The sequence below is a fragment of the Sciurus carolinensis genome, chromosome 5 (assembly GCF_902686445.1).
Source record: "Sciurus carolinensis chromosome 5, mSciCar1.2, whole genome shotgun sequence".
Classification (NCBI taxonomy): domain Eukaryota; kingdom Metazoa; phylum Chordata; class Mammalia; order Rodentia; family Sciuridae; genus Sciurus; species Sciurus carolinensis.
The window spans coordinates 33680485-33707289 of NC_062217.1; the positions used below are offsets into that span (position 1 = coordinate 33680485).

Genomic DNA, 26805 nt, shown 5'->3' on the forward strand with positions numbered 1-26805 from the left:
TGGTAGACAAATAGTTTCATTAAAAGAAGAAATTGAATAAATCATACCAATCATATTGCACAGACAGCTTTAGAAAGAATGAGAGTGAGCTGAACTAATATTCCAGAGAATGGAGAATCCTATGTTCCATTGATTTCCAATGAGCCAGCTGTTCTCAGTGCCCAGGGACATTTGCTGATTCTGTGGGCATGCTAATGATTGGGCTTTCCTGAAAGAAAGTGCCTATGGGTGCCAGAGTAAGCTAAAGTAGCAATTTTAGTGGTTGTATCAGGCTAGAAGGACAACTTGGAATCTTAAGGTTATTATCCAGGGGCATGTGCTGACTCTGGAACAGGGAGTTGGAATTAACCTTCTAAAAAGGCAGAGTGCAACTTGTACAATTTTAGGAAGTCAACATTATGGTAGTCAGGGGAAGATAACCTGAATCTCACTGCCAGTCTCCATCTCAAGACAACTCTAAACTCAAGCACAAAGAGTAAAATACTGAGAACCCATTGAAAGGAGCAAAATTATTAGACATGCTAGAATAGTGTAACATACATTTAAGTGCCAGAAAAACAAGAGAAAGAATAAGACAATAGGTACTATCAAGGAGTTAAGGGCCAAGATTTTTCCAAACTGTTGAAAGGTATCAACCTACATATTCAAGAAGCTCAATGAATCCAGTGTCAGCTAAATAAAAAGTTAGCTACATCTAGTTACTGAGTAAGCAAATTGCTGAAAATCAAAGACAGAAAAAACTTAAAAACAATTAGAAAAGAAAAAGACACACTACCATCAAAGAACAAAAACTGGTAACTTCTCAATAGAAATGTTGGAAACCAGAAGATAATATAATGAAATCTCTAGTTGCTGAAAGAAAAGAAAAATAATTACTAAGTTACAATTCTGTACACTCTAAAGATAACTTTCAAAAGTGAAAATGAAATAAAGTATTTTCAGACAGACACAGATTGAAAGAACGTATATCATCATCCAGCCTGAATCAAGGAAATTAAGATTTTTTTTTTTAGGCAGACAGGATAAAAGCTAAATACATGGAAAAGCAAGGGATAATGAAAAGCAAAAAGAGAGTAAATATGTTGGTAAACACAAATGAATACTGACTCTACAAAACAATTACTGTTATGCCTAAATTATATGTAGAATTAAAATGTCTGATGACTGTAAGACCAAGTGAACGCATGGGAAAGCAGTGTAAAAGTTCTAAGATTTTAGCAGTATCAAGGAATTGGCATCCTCCTTTGCCACTATTCCTGTGATTCTCCTAAACTTCTATTGTTTAATTCTACTTCACACATGCCAATAGATGAACTTGCTCTATTTAGAAAATATATTCTGGCTTTTTCATCTTGGTAGTTACCATAAAATTACAGACTATGACAACAATATTGGTTTTCCTTTAGAGATGGAATGCAGAGGAGATGCTTTCTTTATAGTGAAGGGATTGATGATATGCCTTTGCACTGTTAACTCATAGTAGGTTCTGTTTCTTTATGTATTATGCTAAAGTCAGAGATGGCCCCAATGTTGTTGATTTTCTTGATATGCTCTCTAGACTTTGCACTTTTTATGTTTTCCATACCTGTGTATTATTACCCAAACCTTGATGGCTGTTGATATAGTCTTTCACATGTTCTCAGTGTTTGATTTGGGTATTCCAATCTATAGCCTCTGAAACTTGAAAGTGATTTGTGTATAATGTAACTCTGCACAGATGGTATCAAGTAATGTTTAGATTGTCTTTATACCAAAGAGAACATGTCAGACTTCTCTGATAATGGTTTGTGTAACTTTGTGGATGTTCAAAAGCAATATGGTTATTTTTTCAGAGAACTAAAAAGGGTATCCAAACCTAAAGACTTGATCTCCTGTGTATGGGAAAAAAAAAAAAAAATCACAGTTTGCAAACACTTAACAGAGCTTATCACAGTAATGGATCATATGGAGATCTCTATTCTCTTGTGCATTTTATTCTGCTTCCCTGCTGCCAGTCTTTCTTCTTGTACTTTTAGTATCAGTGAATTTAATCTTTACATTTTAATATAATTACTCCAGTTATCCATTTAACTATATTATATTAAATATCACAGAAACATATTTGGTGTAAATTTGATCAGAAAAATAACATTTAAAAAACCCCAGGTGTTTGGATAACTTAGTTTAAATTTTTTGTTTGTTGGAGTTACCCAAATGAGAATCTTGTCTGCCTTAAAAGATCCTGACAATAAATAAAGTGATATTAAAATAATATCAAGTATTTAAAAGAAGAAAAGACTATCATATATCTATAGAAGAAAGAAAAGAACATCACACATTTAAAACATTTCTCTTAATTTCCTTCCAGGAATAATAAAGCTATTTTCAATATGTTTACCATATTTCTATACATGCAAATTATACTCTCTGAGGAAGAGCTCACTTGTTGCTGTTTGTGAAATAATAAAATCTCATGGTGTTGACAGTAGAGAGTTGTGCATCTTGGAGGTGACCAATATGACAGGACTGTTTTGAGGAGAATCAGATATTAGGTCCATCAATTCATTTCTCTGAGCCTGGTTTAAGAAAAGGGTAAGAACAGAGTAGGTGACATAAACCTAAGAGAGATGCAGGAGAGTTTTGGTGTTATGGAGGGAGAGGAACACAGCACAGGTTTGAGCAAATAAATGAAGTGGTCTCAAGAAGAGCAGAGGATTAGATTAATTTATCCAGACATTTCAAAAGTAGGAAAACAGGAAAAATAAAAATCAGTTTGTTTCATTTTAAAAATTGTAGCTGTAGAATCATATTGTTTAAGAGTTTCTTCATTCCAAGTTTCCTTTAGCAAGATGGCATGTCCTTTCTGAAACTAACCATTCAGCAAACATATAATTTGATAATAATTCAGAAAATGACAAGTTCTATAAATCTGGGAACTGGAAACCAATCAAAAGATTAACTGAAGAAGAGATGGATTATAGTCTTCATTTCCATTTGCCCTACATGGCAATCTGAGTTTGAAGAATAAGGTTTGTTTATTTGTCATGGATAGATGGTTCTGTTATCTGTTATTTATTTGGAGAACAGTAGATGTTATAATTAGAAAATGTTAGTTGGGAAACACTTTGCTAAGCAGAGAATAGAATGCAACCTTTTAAAGCTTAATCCATTTAATACAAGTAAAAGACTGTGCCAAATTTTTTTTGTTGTTATTTTACTGTCCTATTTGATAAGCAAAGCCTTCAGACTTTTTCCTTTTAGTACTAAGATTAAAAAATTTACATCAAAACTTGAAGTGTTTATTTCACTTGGATTAGCAGACCATATGGAGTAACAGTTTTCTTCAAACACTGTGCAGCTTATTTTGAAGAAAATATGGTTATCATTAATGTTACTTTTTATTTTCCTCCAATCTTCTATCTGGTTCAAGTAGTGAATTTAAAATTTTTGTTTGGTAAGTGTATTGCAAATGTGCCAAAATCTGACATCTGCAATTCTTAGTATATGCTATGTTAAGAAAAACAAAGTGTTCTTTTAATTAGGTATGATTTCAGACCCATGAAGAAAACAATGAAATAATTTTTTCCTTTTGCTTCCCAGGAATGGATGGTCACTCTAACCAGTAGTTCTCAAATATGCTGGTATATTAGAAGTAGATTTACTTGGGAAACTTTCATAATTTCAGCATCCTTCTTTTCTCCCTCCAATAGTTGTTTTGGCTTCCTTCCATATATTTTTCTATCTTTTATGTTAAGAAGGATTTCTAGGCATTATCTTATGTTCTGAAACTACAAGGATCATGAAGTATCCTTTCTTTGCAGGACCTTCTAATTTCAATTCTCACGGGAAAAATCAGTGATATGATACATTAGACGATTGCTATTATTGGCAAATGTACTCTGTGGAATCATAATCAAAAATATTCTGATGGGTTAAGGAAAACATATGAGAGTAGATAACATTTGAGACTAGATGTTAAGTTGCTGTAAAAGGAGATTTTTATGTGTAAGAGTGTTTGTGTTTAGGAGTATGGTTTCAGTTTGGGGATTATTGAAGAGAACATTCTAAGCAAATATGTACTCTAAACATATGCAAAAATATGAAGTAGAATATATTGAGTACACTATTATACTTTAGGGAGATGGAGCATTATGAATGAAGTGGGGCAAAGATATTGTACATGCAGAACTGATTATGAAGAGCTACAATAGTTTGGCTTTTATCTTGAAAGCTACATGAAAACTTTAAGCTTTGAAAAGAGATGATCATATTTGTGATTTTTAAAGTTTGCTGATAATAGGGAAGAAGAGTTAGAGGCAGGATAAGGCTAATGTAATAATCCAGATGAGAAATTATGGTAGGAAAATATCATAAGGGCTATAATGAAGAAAAGATGATGGGAACAACATATTGTATCCATATTTATATCAACTAGATATGCAGGGGATTTTCTTTCTAACTTCCATAAAATTTTCATTGACAAATTGTAATATGAAGTGTGTTGCTTCATATAATACTTATAATTTATGTTGATTCCTCATTATTGAGTCATCCCATATCCTCATGATTGAATTCAGTCACATCTTAATGCTCTTACTTTTTATTTACTTGTCAGTCTGCCCTTGTCTTCTAGTCTCAATATCATCTTTACCAGGGCCCCCAGGGATGTCTGTATTGGACAAGTGAGTGGATGGGTTCTACCGGCATTCTTCTATCCTACTGTTGTTCAGCATGTTTGACCTCTTTGTTCCTGACACATTTGGATCCTTTGAAACTCTGATCTTGATTTGTTTCCCATTTCTTTTGCTGCTCTTCCTCAATATCCTTTCCTTCTTCCTCCTCTCTCAGCTCATCTCCAGTTATGAAAGTTCTTCAGGCGGCATATTCTTCTTATAACTTATTCATTTTTGTCATTTTAAAACATATCCATGTGATGGTACATGCATAAATTGTAGTTTCTATTCTTGTCAGAGTTTCTTTGAATTCTAAATTCCTGTGTTCAAATATGCATTTTATATCTCCATTTTGAAGACTGTAGAGATCCCAAGAGTTTATAAAGACACTGATTCCATTCATAAGGACTCTACCCTCATAACCTAAACATGTCCCCAAAGCTCCACCTCCTAATACCAAATAATTAGACTTGCTACATAGAAAGAAGAACACCTGCAGCAATGGATGGGGAGGCAATTGTAGCACATTTCATCTAGCACGTTTCATCTCTCATTTTACGTGAACCTAGGAACTGCTACTAATCCTTTGGGTAACTAGGAACTCAGTTTTACCTAACCATATGTATTGAAATAATATCACACTATTAAACTTCCATGTTGTTCATCCAAACTGACTATCTCCATGAAGCATAGGTTTTCCTGATTAATCCCCTATGTTACCTTGCTTCTTCTCTACTGACTGTAGTATGTGAGTCCCCAACACATTACAATTGTTGTGTATCATGATTGCTGTTTTAAGGGAGGGATCTAAGTCTTGATGGAAAGTATTTGCAATCTTGTCACCAGACTCTCTTGTCTGATCCAAAGAGTGAATATACAACTCACAACCGATTGAGCTCCCATTGTGGTACTGAAATACAAAACCTTTATTTCTTCTTGGGTTTCTGGAATGAGATTATCAGTAGCCATGTTCCACACTATGGAAATACACAGAAAGAATAACAACAGCCTCTTCTCAAAGCAAACAAATGAACAAGCACAAAATCACAAAATACAAAACAAAAGCAATTAAAAAAATCAACAGAGAGAGAGTTTATTTGCATGGAGTCAGTCCCAGTTTCTACTTTTGTGGTCTGTAGCTCTTTCTTGAAATTTATGAGTTATTTGAAGATATTTATTAGTATATGAATTTAAAAAATTTACTGTTTTGCTCAATTTATTGTTAGTTTTTATATTTTTGCAAGATAATGAATCTTAACCTAACAAATATATGAGAATATACAACTGACAAAGGTAGATAAAATGTTATGTTCAATTAGTTGTAAACTAAACTCTTTTTCTACCTATTTATAATAACTCATAAAATTGAGAAAATGACATGCCACATGAAACTTAGTATCATTCTGCATTCTGTGCCCGTTCATTTGCATGTTCTCTGCACAGATCTGACAAATATTTATCATTATGCTTAAGAATAAACAACAATTGCAGTATTTGAAGAATAAAATGCAACGGGTTTATGAATTATCAGTAGCTTGTATTTGTAACTGAGTCTTCATTTGTGGGATTAGTTTCATAATGGGGCCATCATTTGGCCAAATGCAATTGCTTATTAACGACTTGCTGTAAAGCGTTTATAATTCCTCAGAATCACAAGATGGAAAAAGACTGTAGTAATTCAAAAGAATATTTCTATCTGAAGGAAAGAAGGACATCTGGAGTTCTCAGAATTATTTTCAATCTGATATTGATTACGGACTTTCTTACATTACCAATCTAAAGAACAAGCAGGAAGATTCAGAATAAGAAGCAATGTTTTGTACATTAAAAAGACTAGTGTAGTCAGTATCTAATAATGGTTGGCCAATATGAAGCAACTTTGAAGGAGAATTTAAATAAAACATGTAAACTCTTAGACATTTCTCTGTGACTAATAACCACCAACAGATGTGCACAGATGAGCAACAGCTTGAGGATATTCAGAGGCCACTTTTTACCCCCAAATGTGTTGTTTACAGCTTTATTATTTAGAAACGACTATTAAAGATGGAGAGAAACTGTATTGACTCACACTGGAAACAGTACAACTCTGTTTCAAGATAAATAGTTGAAAAGCATTCAGTAAAATTTTTGAATGAATGAGTGAATTTATTTTGATCATTCATTAAATATAATCTAGATGAAATGCCTTCAAAGATGAAAAAAATGTAGCACTTTAAAGCTTGAAATTTTCTAAAAAAATTGGTATGAATATGTAGCTTTATGTTTGATGAATGAACTAGTTCAGGAGACAGGAGAGTTGCAGAATTTGCTATGTGTGACAAAGGAGGGTTTCCACCTTAGCAGTGGGTGAGATCAGAAGACCAGGGGACCATTGGCTGGGCAGATCAAGATGATGACATTGACAGTGTGGAATTTGAGCTGAGAACTCAATATGATAAGGAAAAAAATGTGGTCAATATTGCCCCAGACATGTCTGGGAAATCAGAAATAAAACAATTCAGGATTGTGTATAAGTATCTGTTGAGACTTAAAGTGAGGTTAGTAGGTTAATGTTGATTTTCATAGGATGATTTGTATGCCTGAATAGAAGTTCAGACTTCCTTCTACAGTTGAGTGTTCAAAGGCACTAAGCAATAGAGGTGGCATTATCAGAGCTGGGTTTTAGGAGTAAAAAATGCTTTTGAATTTTTACAAATGAAATAAGACCAGGAGATACTGAAAGTTGGAAGCCTAGTAGGGAAACAGTATAGACTCAAAAATAAGTTAGAAGGATCCAAAGGATAGTAATGAGAGTGATAGCCAACTTCAGAGAAAACTGAGGCAAATTCAGTGAGTTGAAGGACAGGGATAGAGATGAGACTTAGCGTGAAGACGGCCTGAAGGATTTACCCTGTGTTACTACTCTCAGGCTTCTCATCCACTGTTTTAGTCAATTTTTCATCACTGGGACCAGAAGACCTGACAAGAACAATATAGAGGAGTAAAAGTTTATTTTGGCTCATGATTTTAGAGGTCTCAGTTCAAAGACTGGGCCCAATGTGAGGCAGAACAACATGGCAGAAGGGTTTAGAGGAGGAAAGCAGCTCAGGACATAGCAATTAAGAAGTAGAGAGAACTCTGCTCACCAGAGACAAGATATAAACCCCAAAGGTGCACCCCAGTGACCTATTTCCTTCATCCACAACCTACCTGCCAACAGTTATCACCCCGTTAATCCACCCTCAGTGTATCCACTGACTAGGTTAGCCCAATTATTTTACCTTTAAACTTTGTTGCATTGTCTCAAAAATGATTTCTTGGGGGACACCTCATACTAAATCATAATAACCACATTTCTAGTAAGAAGTAGCACAGGGAAGGCAGTAGTTTTAAAACAGGAAAAATACAGTAGCAGTGAAAACCAACATTTACATACTAAAGTAAGGCAAAGTAGAAATACATTTCCATCCTCTGATACCTATAGTTTTCCCATTGTATGTCAAAGTGTGTCCAGAGGAACCTGAAGATAAAGCTTGAAGTCTTCAGGAAAAAAGGGAATCATGAAATCACTGATCAAGATATTCACTTTAAGATATTATTTACAGCCCCTTTCTCTGCAGAATCATCATGGCAACTGGGACCCTGTACACATATCCTTAAAACTGGAGGACCTTCAAGGCCCTCATCGCTCCTCAGTACAGTGGAGCTCAGCACCCCATTTTCACTTTGGCCAAACAAACCGCACATCTGAATTTCTCCATAAATTTTCTGCTGGCAAGGTTCCAGCATTTGAAGGTGACAATGGATTCTGTGTTTGAGAGTAATGCCATCGCCTACTATGAGGAAGCAGCAGCCCAGGTGGTGCAGTGGGTGAGATTTCCTGATAGTGAGACAGTGCCCCCCAGTCAGTGCCTGGGTGTCTCCTACCTTGGGCATCATACGCCACAACAAATGGCCACTGAGAATGCAAAGGAAGAGGTGAGGTGAATTCTGGGGCTGCTGGATGCTCACTTGAAGTCAGGACTTTTCTGGTGGACAAACAAGTGACACTGGCTGACACTGCAGTTGTCTGCACCCTGTTGTGGTTCCATAAAGAGGACTTAGAGCCTTCTTTCCACCAGATCTTTCCCATTACCAACTGCTGGTTCCTCACCTCTATTAACCAACCCCTGTTCCGGGGTCTCTTGGGGAAAGTGAAACTGTGTAAGAAGATGCCTCAGTTTGATTCTAAAAAGTTTGTAGAGAGCCAGCCTAAAAAGGACACCCTGGGGAAAGAGAAGGTTCACAGGAAGAGAAGCAGAAGTCCCAGTCTAGCAGATGAGGAAAGGCAGCTGCCCCAGCTCAGAGGAGGGGACGGATGAATGTGAGCTGGTGCTGGCTGCTGAGCCCAAGGCCGAGGACCCCTTTGCTCACTTCCTAAGAGTACCGTTGTGTTGGATGAATTAAAATGCAAGTGCTCCAATGAGGACATGCTCTCTGTGCTGCCATATTTTGGAGAACACTGGTAAGGATGGCTGGTCCTTGTGGTAGTTGGGGCACCTCTTTCCTGAAGAACTCATCCAGACCTTCATGAGTTGCAACCTCTTCACTGGAAAGTTTCAGTGATTGGACAAGCTGAGGAAGAATGCCTTGACCAGTGCCATCCTCTTTGGAACCAAGAATAGTAGCTCCATTTCTGGAGTTTGGGTCTTCCCAGGCCAGGAGCTTGACTCTCCGCTGAGTCCAGATTGGCAGGTGGACTACGAGTCATATACATGGTGCAAACTGGATCCTGGCAGTGAGACTACCCAGACACCAGTTCCAGAGTACTTTTCCAGGGAGGGACCTTCCAGCATGTGGGCAAAGTCTTCAGCTAGGGCGAGATCTTCAAGTGAACATCTCTTGCCATCGCCTAGCTGCCTGCGTCTGCCCTGCAGGGAGATGGGGGTCATTAAAGGAAACTGAACTTTGAAACAAAAAGATATTATTTACATAGGATTAAAACAGACAGATATACTTGATATCATGAAACTCTTGAAGATTACACAGTTGACTAGTGCTCTTGACTTTCCTTTCCTTTATGCAGACGTTGAACAATCTTAATATATTAAGGAGCTTATCCTACTGACTCAAAACACTTATAACACTCAGTGTTTTTGAAGCTGTTGCTTTTCCCCAGATGCCTTGAGACTGTTTCTTATTAGATGCCATCCATTAGTATGCAATTTTTATAGTTAGATTTTATATAAATCCATATTGCTATGCATGGTACCTTCAGTACTGTAGCAGTCTCTGGCTTCTAACAATTTGTGCCTCAAAGAAAAATAAAACTCATATAGATCTGAAAGAAAAATAAATCTCATCAAAATTTTATCTCTGTATTTACATTGTGATATCCTTTTCAAAGTAAGGCCTTCTAAGGGAAAGCAGGACAAGTCCAGTAAAGTGTCTTTCCCGTAGAGTCCGTGTTCATCCTCTTACCACATAAACAGTGACATCCTCTGATGCCTGAGAACACTCCTTCCACCCACCAGATAACTTCCGTTCCTTTTGCTCAAAGCATTAATTTTTAGTAGTCTAGTATATGATTAAGAGCTCTGATTCTGCAGCCATACTATGTGAATTCAAATTTTATTTCTTCCCCTTGCTATTCTGGACAAACTCTCTATGATAATTACCCATTCTCTAAAAATTTGGATAGAATTCATACCTGCCTCATGGGGATTCACATAAGGTGCTCAGCAGGTTTTGTCATATGTCAGGTACCCAATAAATGTTGCCTGTCCACTTAAACATTCTTCTTATTGCTGTGATGTCCGGTTCCACTGGAAATGACAGATGGTGGGTGGAGACTGATTACAAATGTGAAAACGGTAGTGACAGGAAAGTTGTCCCAGTGTAAGTTCATGGAGAAAATCAAACAAACAAGTTCAACCAAACAAACAAAAACAAGAACAAGAACCTCGGGTGCCATACAGGAAGTCTGGAAACACATTAAATCGAAAAAGCAGAATGATAATGTAAAAGGGGAAGCCAGAGGGAGGGGATGCCTAAGGACGCCAGAGGAGGAAACGAAGGAAGTGCTCAGGGTAGACCATGTAGGACATCTTCGGAAACTAATTCTGAGAAGTAGAGGGAGGAGGTGAATTTCCCCTTCCTGAAGTTTGTCTTCTTCAAGAAGACTGCACATGTTCCTAGTTTAAAAGAAGGTCACACTTGGATTTTTACCCCTAATGTATGATTATTTTGTAATTTTTTTTTTTTTTAATTCAGGCACCGTGTAGGGCAATGGGTGAATAAAATCTACATTCCTGTCTTGATGAGGTAAGAAGCCAGTGTTTCATGTAGAAGCCGGTGTTTTACGTAAGGCCAGCTGTGGGATACGGGAGACAAGGACAGGCCTGGATGCCACGAGGAGATGGTTGGCTGGGGAGTGTTGGGTGATCGAAGGAGGGAGAAGGAAAAGAGAGTCAGGTGTTGAACGGAAGAAGTGAAGGTTAGAGGGGCACATCAGCAGCGGTGTTCTACATCTAACCGATGGGAGAAGTGCAGGAAAAGAGCAGGAATAATTGAAATCATTGTTGGCTGGAATCAATAATGAATAAATTAGGCAGTTTGGAAGCCCTCCGAGTCTGAAAAGGACCTGGAGGCTGTTACACTCAAGGATTTACAGATTCTCTGCCATATATTTTTTTCATCAGCAATAGAATGCACAAATGTCTTCAACAACACATTTAATGAACACACGCACAAATATTCATTTCAAAAGCATATTTTTTCTGATTGTAAATATTAGTGTTAGGAAATGTATAAGGTGCATAAAATGATATATTATTATGAAACACCTGTAAATGATCCTTACAAATATTTTGGATAATAGCCCTCTAAAAATTTTATTCTTATTTAGATATATCCTCTATATATTTATTTACAAATATTTATATACAAATCCAATACTGAGAATTAGTATGTGAAAAAAAATCAGTTGTACACATTGGAGATATAGCCGTGAAAAGAACATACAAGATCCTTGACTTCAAGCAATTTGTGAAAAGGAAATTTTGAGGAAAAATAAAAGATACCTACCAAACATCATCAATCAATAAGTTTGGTAGTATGTTTGATGAAGATAAAGGCCACACAAAGAAGCAAATACAGAGGAAAAGGAATTTTGAATATCAAGAGAAGGCCAATTTGCAATTTTAGGAAGAGCAATTAAGAAGGCATCATTAAGAGACATTTGGGCAAATTCTTGAAGAAATTGAGTTATATTCTACTGTATATATTATAAATCATTATGTGGCAAATTATACATGTATAATATTTTGTAGAAATGATTTGTATAATTTAAAAATTTATACAGTGCAGATTTTTCTTTCAACAGTTGTTGACGACAAAGCTGTCAAATTTAATTTGAATATTCAGATTTGGATTCTTTAAAAAAATTTTTTTTGGTTAAATAAAATGTTAATGCCAGGGGTAATTGAGAATTTTTTTGGTGGGGGGTGCTGAGAATCAAACCCGGGCCTTTTATATGTAGGAGGAGAAACTGGATGAGGGGTAAACAATAGGAACTCTTTGGGCTGTCTGAAACTTTTCTGCATCTAAGATTATTTTTAAAATTAATTAATTAAAAATGTTTCTTAATTGTGTGTGATGATCATTCATACCCATAAATTTCTGTACACAACCATATAAGAGTTAATCAGTCATTGTATACAGAATTGTAAGCAGTTGGTAAAAATTCCAAAATAGATGTACAAGCAGTATTCTGAGGCTTCTTTTTCTGTACCAAAATTGAATATTACTGATTTTTAGAATTTACCCAAATTATATACTATTTTTTGAATATTTGGGGATGATGTTGGGTTATTGTTGTGATGATGTTATTTGTTTTTTGTTTCCAGAATGGGTCAAGTTTCCTCAGCCACAGAGAGCCGTGGGCATGAATGTATAACTCTTGCCAAGGATGACCAATGGGGTATGATAGCAGAAGTGACATGGACCAAATGGCCAGAGATGAGGTGGGATGTGTATACCCCAGGGCACACCAACATGGACTGATGACAGCTGGACAGCACAAAGGTCCAGTCAGATCAACACAGCAGCTGTCTACAGTTTCTCTATTTGCACAATCAGTTCAGTCTCTTTCCTGTGTCCATTAAGATGACTGCACAAGCCAATTGAAATTAAAAACTCTGTGGGGTCTCTAAGGACAGAGAGGAAAGAAAACACCAGCCTTCATGTCTGAATGTCTTAGGAATATTTTCAATAGCCCAAAGTAGGTTTTCTGCAACATATAGAATTCAGCTAGGAAAAACAGACTACATTAAGTCATCAGTAAGAAAATTTAAGTTCTATTTCTTGGACACCTGAGGTAGAATATTCATGCTCACAATGCATCATAATTCCTGCTTTAGAAGTGATATTTGAAAATTGGTTACATTTCTAAAGGTACAGATGATGAAGAACTCCATTCCCTCTGCATCCCATCACTGTCTTACCTGATGTTTGATAACATTTTTCAATAAGGAATGAATTATTACTCCCTGAGGCTTACCAATAATATGCAAAAAAAGTTAACCTTATTTACTGAACACAATGAACACCCTTTTTAGTATTAAGAGCATATGAAAATTCCTAATAAAAAAATAAAAAATAAAGGCATTGATTTTTATGGAAATCTCTTCGATCAGGTGATTATTGTAAAAGTAAATGATTTCTATATAATATTGAGATGTGTGCATTTCTAATCAGGTAGAAAATTACAAATTCAATCCGATTAATATTAAATGCAAAATTATAGATGTATTATCTGACTTGGAATCTATATCAGGACGTGGCACACTTTTTCTAGGAAGACCCAGAGAGTTAGTACTTTAGGTTTTGTGGGTCATAAGATCCCAGTCACAGTTTTTTAAATCAGCTCTTGTAGCACGAAAACAGCCACAGATAACACTTAGGGAAAATTACATCATTGTGTTCTAATAAAACTTTATTTACAAAACAGGCACTGGGTGGTATTTGTTTTGGAGGCTATTGTTTATCATGTAGTCTATACTCAAGTTAAATTGAGTTATTCTTTGTTACTCTTCCAATAAATGTTATTATTTAACAAATTACTTAAGAAACTAAAAGTAGAATTCACAATTAGGATCAGCATTGTATGACTTTATTATTTAGGCAGACTCAGTGGGTTAACTGTTTTATTTCTCAGACCTATAAAAAAAAGCTGTGAATATTGAGGAAAGAGTAGGAAATTAATTAAATAATTCAGAGATGAAGTATTCCTCACCTTCCAAGCCGCTTTGCATTAATTTTTCCAGCGTGGCTCCTATATTTCGAAATGAAGTTGTTTAAAGTGTAATAGCCAAACAAAATCAACTCAATTTGTTTTTATTTGTATGTCCATTTTTTATAAGGTCTATTTACAATGATGGTAAATAAGGAAGGCAGCTTCACATCCACAGGGATAGCTAAGTTAATTATGTGTGGTTCTGGACAGCTGTTTCCCATTTTTTTCTACACCTAAAGCACATGAATACCATCAATAAGAAGGGTGTGAGAGGTTACCATTTTACTGTGGCAAAAGGGAAAAATGAAACAAATTGTGGTTCAAATACTTGAAGCTCAAGTATTGGTGGAATTAATAAACTTCAAGAAAATTTGCATTTAGAGCAGAATAAATTAGTAAATTAGTTCTGTAGTTCTCATTGTAGAGGTCTTTCACCTCTTTTGTGAGATTGATTCCCAACACACATACATTGCTGGTGGGGTTGCAAATTAGTGCAGCCACTCTGGAAAGCAGTGTGGAGATTCCTCAGAAAGCTTGGAATGGAAACACCATTTGACCCAGCTATCCCACTCCTTGGCCTATACCCAAAGGACTTAAAATCAGCATACTACAGAGATACAGCCACATCAATGTTCATTGCTGCTCAATTCACCATAGCCAGATTGTGGAACCAACCTAGATGCCCTTCAGTTGATGAATGGATAAAGAAACTGTGGCATATATATACAATGGAATATTACTCCGCAATGAAGAATGATAAAATTATGGCATTTGCAGGCAAATGGATGAAATTGGAGAATATCATGCTAAGTGAGATAAGCCAATCTCAAAAAACTAAAGGATGAATGATCTCGCTGATAAGCGGATGAGGACATATAATGGGGGGTGGGAGGGGTTAGCATTAGGTTTAGGGTTAGGTTTAGGGTTAGGGATAAGGAGAGCGGTAAGAATGAAGGAAAGAAGGACTGTATAGAGGGAAAAGAGGGGTGGGAGGGGTGGGGGGGAAGGAAAAAAAATAAATAAATAAACATCATTGCCCTATGTAAAAAAAAAAAAAAAGTCACATGCTTGATGATTTCATTTTTATAATCTGCAAATGACAAAACTGTGGAGGGAAGACAAAAGAGTGGTTGCCAAGGTTTAGAGATGGGGGAGCACACGTAACTGTAAAAGGGTTGCAGATCTATGTGGTGACAGAGTAGTTCGTATCCTGATTGCACAGATCATGTGAATCTACATGTGTGAAAAAATGAGGGAAATATACACATTGTACTAATGTATTTCTTGCTTTTGATATTGTACAGTAATTTTATAAAATGTAACCATTGTGAAAAAAAAAAGAAAATTTGCATTTAGAGCAGAATAAATTAGTAACTTTAATCTTTAAACTATTAATATTATTAATCATTATATTAAATTATTATATAAATTATTATATTATTAATGATTAATTATTTAAATTAATAATTAAATTATTTAATTTTTAAATTATGTATAATTTTGATAGAAAAAGAAAAATTCTGAATTAATTTTTATAGGAAAAATTTAGCCTAATGAAGTTTCTAAAGTTTAGATAAATTAAATGCAGATTACTTTTCAGGAATAAGTAATTTAGGAAACACTTTCCATTGAGCTGCTTCCTTCATTTTACACATTGTCTATAGATCTTTTCTATACATCTTTTTCATTATTTTTCATTTTTATGGAATTTTTCTTATAATTTCAGACCTTTTGTCATTGATGTCAACCATCAGACATTTGAAAGATGTAAAGATGGAATTGTTTGATTTATCTTTCATGAAGTTTTTAAATTAGATTCTTCAGATGTCTGTTTTTGTAACTCTTTGGGAAGCTTCATCAAAGTTTAGGAAATGCAGTAGTTAATTGCTTTATTGCTAAGCATAAAAGCCAGCTAGCAGCCTTATTCACGTATGGTCTAGTTTTCCAAGCATTGTTTTTGGAACCTAGGTTGGCTAGAAAATCACCACTCTTTTCTCATTGTATTGTAGAAATCTTACCAATGAATATTTATTGTTTGTTATGCAAGACCTTATAAAGACCTCACAGAAGTGAAGGCAATCAATACTATTTCTAAGAAAAGTGAATAAGTACTTAAAATTTCAAGAAATCTGTTCTCAATACTTATAAGTGAAGAGAAATCACTGTTCAGTTGATTATAAAAAGAAATCTCAAAAAGTTTAATTCAGATTTCATTTTCCTATGGATAATTTCTTATTGGTATAGGTGTGGCTGTGTGTATACATTATGTAGGCATGGTATCAGCTACATCACAACCTAAATTTCTTCTTATTTTGTTATGTATGATGATCTGTTTGTATCCTGTCAACATTTTTTCCCATCTGGTTCATTTTATGGTTAGAATTTTCCAACTGACTGCTCCTATTCTAAGGTGCAGTTCTTGACTATGAAATATAGTTAATATAAGTAAATTATATGGCAGAGGATCTAGAACTAAAAAAAAAAAAAAGGAAATATAAAAATTACAATAAAATAGCATTATAGACCAATGTCCTTTATGAGCATGTACAGAAACATTTTTAACAAAACTTTTGCAAATTGAATATCAGGACCAAGAGGAATTCATTATAGAATGAATTGGATAAAGAGTTTAAAATACATAATTAAATTCACACAACTCACCATATGTTTTGAAAATTCCTAGGTTAATACAGAAATGTTCAGAGGTGCAATAAGATTGTGAGAGTTGTAACCTAATCAATCCATTCTGGTTTTAATGGACTGGGTGGTAATTTTAAGTAGGTAAGGCATGGCTGGAGGAGGAAGTGGGTCACTGGGATCATGTCCTGGAATGGTACCTCTTCCCTGCGTCCCCTCCCCAATCTGTCTGCTTTCTGAGTGCCATGAGAAGAGCAGTGCTTCATCACCATGGTTTTCTGACATGATGTTCTGCCTTACTATAGGCCCAGAATATGGAATCAGCTGACCATAGACTGAGCCTCTAAGAGCATGAGCCCCAAATAAACTTTTCCTTCCCTAAGTTGTTTTCATAAGGGGTTTTTTTTGAGGGGGTGTACTGGGGATTGAACTCAGAGGCACTCGACCACTAAGCCACATCCCTAACCTTTTAAAAAATATTTTATTTAGAGACAGAGTCTCACTGAGTTGCTTAGCACCTCACTCTTGCTGAGGCTGGCTTTGAACTCACACATCTCCCACCCCAGCCTCCCGAGCTGCTGGGATTACAGGTGTACAACACCATGCCTGGCCTTGTAAGGTATTTTTGTCACAGCAATGGAAATCTAACCAAGATGTGGGGTTGTGACTGTGACTAGCCTGATCATGCCATTCAGATGCTTTTGGAATTGATTTTCAGGAGGGGTTTAGAAGAGATTGCACAAGCAGGCTAAAGAAGTCTTAGAATGTTGTTAGTGGAGATTAATGGGTGATTCTGGTGGGAGTTCAGATAGGAATGTGAATAGTAAAAACTGTGCTCAAGATGTTTCAGAGGGGAATGAGGAGTCTGTTGGGAATTGGACTAGAGGTCACACATACTACATTCCAGTCAAAATAACATTATAGACATTTGCCCATGTCCTCAGACATTGCGTGAGGTTAAATTTAAAAGTTATGAACTAATTAATCTGGTGGAGGAAATTTCAAGGCAGCACAGTATTAAGGAAGTGGCAAGGATTGTGTTGGCAACTTTTATCCAAGGTTATTATGTGAATCAGGGGCAGAAATTAGAGGCGAAAGATTTTAAAAACTTGCCATTTGGCCAGAAAAATTTACATGGCCAAGGAAGGTGTAGTTGTTAAAGAGATTACTGCCACTAAAGAGAAGTTAAGTACTGTGAACAGAAATAATAGAAAAGTGCCCAGAGGGCATCTCAGGAATTTGCAAAATCACAATCATTACAGACTCAGGGTGTAAAAGGGAAAACCCTTTAAGAAGAGAACCTTGGGCAATTCTATTTGCAAAGGAGGGGCTGGGAAGACTTTTCAACATAGTCTGCCACCTAGGCACTCAGAAGTCACAGCAGGTATGAACCCAGGGGTCCCTGCTATTGCTTGAACTGGTAGTGGACCTAGGCATCATCCATGTGGTGTTGGTTCTGCATAAATGCAAGATAATGGAGTTAGGGGGACATGGTAGTTTCCACCAACTTTTCAGAGGAAAGCCTGGGAGACCAGGAAGTGTAATAGAGTCAGAATTCCTAAAGGCTGTCCCCAAGAGGATGATATGCAAAGCTGTGAGGGTGAAGCTGAAGCTGGAATGGAAACACCAGGAATGAAGAGATGCTGGTAACATGGACTATCTGCCAAGGAGAGTTGTTGACTGGAGAAAGTCTAAGCAAGAGGCCATCAGCACTGAAGCAAGGCCAAGTGGATGGGGCTGACCAAGCCCTTAGAAGAACACATCTCTCTATCATTTGCCCCAGATGCTGGATGTGGTACTACAGGACTTGTTTGTCCAGTTGTGTTTCAATCTTGCTTTGGTCCCATCCTTTCTTTCCATCCTCCTCTTCCTCCCTTTTGAAATGAGAATGTTTACTGTGTGCCATTGTATATTGGATATGTGTGTGTGTGTGTGTGTGTGTGTGTGTGTGTGTAAGTAACTTGCTTTGAGTTATAGGGGCTCACAACCAAGAGTTGGTCTTCAGTCTCAGAGGAAATATTGGATGTGGAATTTTGGGCAGTGCTGAAACAGTTAAGACTATGCAGTCTCTTTGAGATGGACTAAATACATTTTGCACTGTGAGATGGACACAAACTTGGTGGCTGTGGCAGAATATTATGGTTTAGATATGAAGGGTTCCTCATGTACATCAGTGTTAATGCAGAAATGTTCAGAGGTTAAATGGTTGGATTTTGAGAGCTGTAACCTAATCAGTCCATCCTAGTTTGAATGGACTAACTAGTCATAATTGTGGCAGGTTGGACATGACTGGAGGAGGTCATTCACTGGAAGGGTGCACTAGAAGGGCTTATCTTTACTACAGTTATTTCCCCTCTCTCTTTCTGCTTTATGGATGCTGTGAATGGAGCAGCATATCTCTATCATGTCCTTCTGACTTGATTTTTTGCTTCCTCTTGTACCCAGAGCAATGGAGTCAGGTGATCATGGACTGAACCTCTGAAACCATGAGCTCCAAACAAAGTTTTTCTTCATCAGGTTATTCTTGTAAAGTATTTTGTTCACTGCAATGAAAACCTAACTAATATACAATATTAACAAACTGAAAAAGTAGTAGCTGCAGGAAAAAAAATGAATAGAATTCAACATTCTTTCCTGATAAAAATCATAGCAAGCTTAGGATAGAAGGCACTTTTTTTCAAGGCGATAAAGGACATCTACAAAAAGTTGCAGATGCTGACACCAAATTAAACATTGAACATAATGCTGACAAATTGAGTGATCTATTCTCACCACTCTCAACACTTCTATTCAATAGTGTGCTTAGTATTCAATATTAACCCCTGAAATAAGACAAGAAAATGTAAACATCCAGATTGTGAAGAAAGGAGTAAAAATGCCTTTATTTGCAGGCAGCATTATTGCCCTTGGTGGAAAATATCAGGTAAGTTACAAAAAAGTTTCTAGAACTAATAAGTGAATTTTCAAGATGGTAGAATACAATTAAAAATATAGAAAATAATCATCAATGGAAATATAACAGTATCATTCATAACATATGAATATTTTGGGGTAATAATATTAACTACTTGGAAGAGAATCTGACAAATATGCTCAGGATCTATGTACTTAAAACTGTAAAACACTGGTGAAGAAATTAAGAAAGAAAAGCCTAAAATTTTATATATATATATAAATATATGTATATATACATATATATATAAATTACATATATATATAAATTACATATCTATATAAATTACCTGGGGACAATCTGGCAAATATACTCAGGAACTATGTACTTAAAACTATAAAACATTGGTGAAGAAAGAAAGAAATAACTACCTAAACTGAGACATCTATTTTGTACATGAATTGGCAACTCAATATTATTAAGATTTCCATTATCCACAGTTGGACCCATAGATTTAACACAAATCTGATCATAAATACAGGAAGTATTATTTTTGGTAGAAATCATCACGCTGACGTAAAAATTCATGTGGAATGCAAATAACTTACAGTAGCCAAAATAATCAGTAAAACTGGAAGAACTACCTGATTTCATGACTTATTTTAAAGCTACAGCAAACAAGTAAGTATAGAGTTGTATTAAAGTAAAAAATAGATCAATAATAGGACAGAATAAAAAGTAAGGTACAATAATAGACTCATACACACATGACTTTTTTTTTTATGAAGATACAAAGACAAATTCTTAGAGAAAAGATTATTATTTTTTTCCCAGAAAATGGTACCAGAAATGGTTAGTTATTGGTTAGTTAAAGGCAAAAAAAAAGAGCAAAAACTGTTTGATTCATATGTATATATTTTTAAGTGACCAACAATTTTATCTTTATTCTGCATGATAAAATTAAGCACCAGAGTGTGCACACCCTAATATTCTATTTGTTCTTGCAATCTGTTTTTAGTTTATAAAATTATAGGTTTCAGCTTTATGCTGTTACCATTGAAAAAAACCTCTGGTTAGCCTGACAAATTAAGTAGACACAAAGCTAACATGAAGTAAATTGGGCTAGGCTAAGAAAAATAAATGAGGAAAGTGAAATTGTTTTTAAAAATTCATTTTCATGAACGCCAGCAAGAAAATCCCATAGTTGCTGCAGATCATCAGTTTGGGATCCTCCTGTTGTAGTAGCTGATATATAGACATTTTTTTTGAAAATAAATTTGTAATAATTTTTATTTATTTGTTTTTAATGGTTCTTCTTAGTTATACAAGAAAGTAGACCCCATTTTGATAAAATTATACAAGCATGGAATATAGCTTATTCTAAGTAGGATTGAATTCTTGTGGGTGGGCATGATGGTGCGATTCAACTTAGGTATTTTCATATGTGTACCTAGGAAAATTATGTTAGATTTATTCTACTATCTTTCATATTCCTATCCACCCCACCTTCTCTTCATTCCCCTTTGTCTAATCTACTGAATTTCTTTCTCCCTTCCCTACCCTTTATTGTGGTTTAGTTTCCACACGTCAGTGAGAACATTTTTTTTTTTTTTTCCTGATCAAGCTGCAAATTTTTATTGTTCTCACCGGTATTTATGCTGAAGGAATGAGGGGTATGATGAGGTGCAGGCTGGTTGGCTGTGTTCTTCTATTGGGCTCCTGATAGGGTGCAAGTTCGCACCGGCTGGAAGGTGAGATCCCGGAAGAGAAGCAGGGACGGTGCCTATGGCGCCATATTGTTAGAACTATCAGCCAGGAGGGGGGAGGGGCACTGCTGCTTATAGTAAAGGTCAGAATGTTCTCAGAATGAGAACTTCTTCTTGCTCCCTGACATTTCCCCCTTTCTTTTATAAAATTATTGACCATATTTCAATAGCCATATTTTAAGGGGGTGATAGAGGCTATTTGGCGAGGCGGGGGTGCGGCTTGCCCGAACAGGTACAGAGCTGGAGTGACAATCCCTCGGGAACTGCACCTGTCTTAGGGTGTCCGTGATAGAGCAACATCCTTACCTGTCATTGGATAATGAGGCTCTAGCCCACATTTCCTGTCTTAGGTTGGTATGAGCTCTCACGAATCTTACCCGTCATTGGCTGTCCAGTTCAGCTCACAGGGGTGATGGTTTATTAAGATCACCATCACGATCCATCATCTCCAGTCGATGGTAATGAACCTGAATAGGTTTCACCTGTATAGCCTCAATTTGAGCTCTAAGAAAAGCCATGATCTTGTTGAATATCAAAGGACCTATAGATACGATAAGCAGCAAGCAAAGGAGGGGACCTTAGCAGGGTCCTCAAATCCTGCATGGCTGTGGGAGAGCAGTGAACAGGCAGCCATTATCCAGAGAAGCAATGGTGTGCAGTCACAGGGTTTGCCATTCAGGGGATTTTTCGCATAGATTGTCGGCTGCATCTGTAAGAGAGGAAGATTCATCCTCAGGGGGAAGGTTTCCGTCCCTGGGTTGTGGTAAATCATTGACCTGTTTGACCAGGCGTTCTGGTAACCATCTTGGGGCTTTTTGTTCTTGATCTAAAACGCAAGCTGAGCCTCATCCCCAAATGAGGATGGGATCTGGGCATTTAACCTTTGTTTTTTTTTGGGATTGGCTTATTTCACTTAGCATGATAGTCTCCAGCAGAAACCCTGCACATACTAGAAGAAAATGTAGGCCTAAAACTTCAACAGGAACTGACTTCCTTAACAAGTCTCTTAAAGCTCAAGAAACAAAATTAAAAGTCAATAAGTGGGATGTGCTGCGACCTGTGCAGAACCAACAAATGATTCTTGAGTAGGGAGAGGCAATGGGAGATGAAGAAAAACAGAGACAAAGAAGACACAGAGATATTTTCACAAAAAGATGGGGCCAGATGGGACACAGAATTCTGAAAGAGGAATAGTGACCCACAACTAGCTCTGCAAGTTTATTATATAGGAGGTTATAATCAGGAAGTTAAACTATAGGGGCATTGTAAATTGTTCAAGGATTGTAAATTGCCAGAGGTTTCTTTTTGTACTAAAAAGTTACTAGAAACATTTTTTTGCAGCTCTCCTACTGTTGCAGTGCTAAAAGCATTCTGTTATTATCCTGCTGTACCCAGGACACCCATTGTCCTGGGATGTCTGATATCTGTTACTGCTAGAGTCCAGAGTCAAAGCTGATAACATCCTCGCCTTTGGCAAGGAATGTTTCCCAGGCTTGCCTTTTGTGGACAGTGGTGGGTGGCTTCAAACTAAAAAGCTTTTTCACAGCAAAGGAAACAATAAGTGAGTTAAGAGGGAGCCTACAGATGAGAGAAAAAATTTGCCACCTGCCCTCAGATAGGACATTAATATCCAGGATATACAAATAACTGAAAAAACTTAACACCAAAAAACAAACAAACAAACACACACACACACACACACACACACACACACACACAAGCAATAAATTGGAAAAGGAACTAAACAGACACCTCTCAAAAGAAGAAATACAAATGGTCAATGAATGTATGAAAAAAATGTTCAACATCTCTAGAGATTAGAGAAATGCATCTCACTCCAGTCAAAATGGCAACTATCAGGAATATAAGTAATAACAAACATTGGTGAGGATGTGGGAAAAAGGTACACTCATACATTGCTGGTAGGATTGCAAATTGGTGTAATGATTCAGGAAAGCAGTATGGAGATTCCTAAAAAAACTAGAAATGGAACCACCATTTGACTCAGTTATTCCACTCCTTGGTATATAAACAAATGATTTAAAATCAACATACTACATTGATACTACCACATCAATATTTATAGCAGAATAATAATAGCTAAGCTATGGAACTGACCTACATGTCCATCAACAGATGAATAGATAAAGAAATTGTGGTTTATGTACATGGTGGAATATTACTCAGCAATAAAGAATGATTTTATGACATTTGCCAGTAAATTGATTCATATCTTAACCAAAAACAAAAATTAATTTAAAATGGATCATACACTTAATTTTTAAAACATGAATCTAGTAAAACCTAGCTAACATTTTTGTGGCATTTGATAAATAAAATATTTCTGAGATGACACCAAAAATATAGTCAGGTCATAAAAGAAAAAAAATTGTCTTCAATATTTTCAAAGCACTGCTAAGAGTGAAAAGACAGCTCGCATGTCAGGAGAATATGTTATCACCTTGTATATCTGATAAAAAGTTTGCATTTGTAAGATATAAAGAACTCTCAAAGCTGAATAAGTAAATAAAATAATCGATATTTGCAAAAGATTTAAACAGAAACTTCACCAAAGTAGATATGCAAATGTGAATTTTGTGCATGAAAATCATGCATTATGAAATGCAAACTGAAATCACAAAGAGTTAGTGAACCTAATAGAATGTTCAATTCAAGAGTGACTTCATTAAGTGTTGACAAGAGGAACTGGGACTCTCTACCATTTTGGTGGGAGTGAAAAATAGAACTCTCTGCAGTATGGTTTGTGATCTTTCTAAATGTTAATCATATACATTTCATATGATCCAATCATTCCATGCCTACATATTAATCTAAAAGGAAGGAAAACCAGACAAATAAGAGGCCTGTATACTTTGTGATGCAATGTGTTTGAAAGTTAGAAAACATAGTTATCTGTAGTGATAGAAAGTGGATCAGTGGTTGCCTAGGAGAATGGGGAACAAGAGAGACTGGAAGGTAGGAATTAAATGCAGCCTGTGGAAACCTTTGGGCTGATAGATATAGTCATAATCTTGAGGGTAATGATAGTGTTCACAGATTTAGTCTATGCCAAATCTTACCACTTTGCCTACTTAAATAGTTGGAGTTCATTGTAATACAATTTTATTTTGATGAAACTCTTTAAAAAGAAAGCAAAAACTTTAGTTTTTCTAAGAATCTAAAGATTCTTTGTAAAATTAATTTTAATTGATGTAAAAATATAAAAATGTATATATCAGTGGGGCACCATATGGTGTTTCAATATGTGTACACATTGTGCAATGTTTAAATCAAGTTAAATACATCTATGACTTCATGAATTATCATTTTTTCCTGATGAAACATTCAAATTCCTTTTTAAAGCTTTTTGACGTATCCAGAACATTATTATCCATAGTCACCTCACTGTGCAATTGCACAACAGAACTTCTTAGAGTTAGGTACTAACTCTAACTTAGTATCCACTGATCCAACTTTCCCCTTCCTCTCTACCCTCTACTCTTTGCTTCTATGAGATGAAGATTTTTATACTCCACATACAAGTGAACTCAAGCAGTGCTTTCTCCTTGTGCCACATTATATTATCACATTAGATGATGTGATTTCACACTACATAGTGATTTCTAGTTCCTTCCATGTTGTTGCACATTTTTTTTTTTATATATATTCACCATTTGATGAACTGTTAAAGCTGTTTCCATGGAAAGACTCTATCTAAATCTTGGATGAATTTCCACATCTTCATTTCAACATAAGACCTCTTAGTAAATCCTGATGCAGAATGTCACAGCGCTAACCTTGAGAAATAAGACTTTATGTAGATTTCTGTAAAGATCATAGTCATATGTTCAATATGCCTGATCCAAAAGTTCATAGGTCACTTGTGCAGAGAAAAAGAGCCCAAATCAGTGTTTATCTTTACATTGCTGACACCAAAAGACCTGACAAGAACAACATAGAAGAGGAAAATTTTATTTTGGCTCATGGTTTCAGAGGTTTGGTCTATCATTGGCTGACTAAATAGCTCTGGGTCTGAAGTAAGGCAGAACATCATGGCAGAAGGATGTGGCAGAGAAAAGAAGCTGAGGACATGGCCACCAGGAAGCAGAGAGTGAGCTCCACTACACAGGGACAAAATACAAACCTCAAAGTCACACCCATGGTGACCTACTTCCTCAGACCACACCCTACCTTTCTATAGTTAATCCTTATCAGTGGAAATTTTTATCTTTTAAAATCCTTATTTAGAGTTCTAAATGATTGGGTTTTTTAAAGATTTTTAATTATTTTTATTTTTATTATTTATAATTTAGAATTAGTTATTAATAATTCCTCTTTAAATTTTATGGCAAACTTATCTACATATATCACTTGAAAGATTCTTTTACCATAATGGTATGCTAGATGTGTGTATGTATAGGAGCCAACACTGATTTATTTTTTTCTTCTATGGTTAAAAAATAGTCTTTAAGTCAGGGGTCTTTAAACAGAGTTTAACATCCATTTTCTTATCCTGGACCACAATGTTTGAAGTCAATTTTGAGAGATCTGGCTCATCATTAAACAGAAATACTAAAGGGGATTAAATGAGTGAACCTAATTGTTGCTTACTCTATACAATCAGTTGGTGATCTTGTAGAACATCATGAGCAACAGACTAGGTATTTGGAGCAGCCATTCATGTTGATGATTTTTTAATCCATTCTACCAGTACCACCATTTGTATACCTCTTCTGAATCATTTTGGGAAGATGGCAGCTACCATTCTGGCTGAGATCTGTACATAGAGACAGAGTAGGTAGAATAATTTCTTTTCTGGCAGGGGCTCTAAATGGTTGACATAGATCTCATCACTCTCCTAGACTAGAAAGAACTGTGGAAAACCAAAGTTATTGAGCATTTCTTCAGTCAGTAGCACTCTCAGAATTTTTATCCCATTACCTCAAACCAATCACTCCTCAAAGACTCGACCTAAGGAGCACTCTAGGTCCTTTCTTAGTACTTTAGTGCTGAGTTCAGTTTTCTCTCATCCAAGTTGGACATTTTGGATCAAGTCTTACATCTTCAGTTTGACTTTCCTCAGTTTTACAGTCTCTCAAACTCCTCTCCAAGGGATGATATGATTCTGTTACACCATTACCACTCTGTCACTTATCAGTAAGGATTTCATTCTCTGAATGCATTCTTTTTCTTCTATCAGTCCAAGTTAGGGATGGCACTCACTGAGACCTGAGTAAATCAAGGCAATGTCCTTATCATTCTCTGCAAATATTTTCTTCCCTTCTTCTGTTACACAGTACACTCTTAGTCTACTTTAACTTAGTGCATTTCTTGACTCCTGCCACACCTGACCCAGGAATAATTAATTGATGACCTCCTGCTTGTGTTGTTCTATGCATTCTTCTGTTACAGTCCATGATGCATCATGGATAATTTGATCTCTGATCTTTTGAGTTGTAAAATTTATGTTTTGAATTTTACAACTTAACATAGACCTAGGTGCTCTGGTGCACAGGTGCTCTGTTTTATACTTAGTGATTGGCTCATTGTCTAACAATTCTTTATATAACGTAATAGTTTAAAAAATTCAAGAAACACTCA

The 26805-nt window shown here is 36.0% G+C and overlaps 1 pseudogene; it reads left to right on the top strand.

The window, feature by feature from the left end:
• The first annotated feature begins 8261 nt into the window (after window positions 1-8261).
• Window positions 8262-9508, top strand: LOC124984356 (elongation factor 1-gamma-like; annotated as a pseudogene).
• Window positions 9509-26805: the final 17297 nt, after the last annotated feature.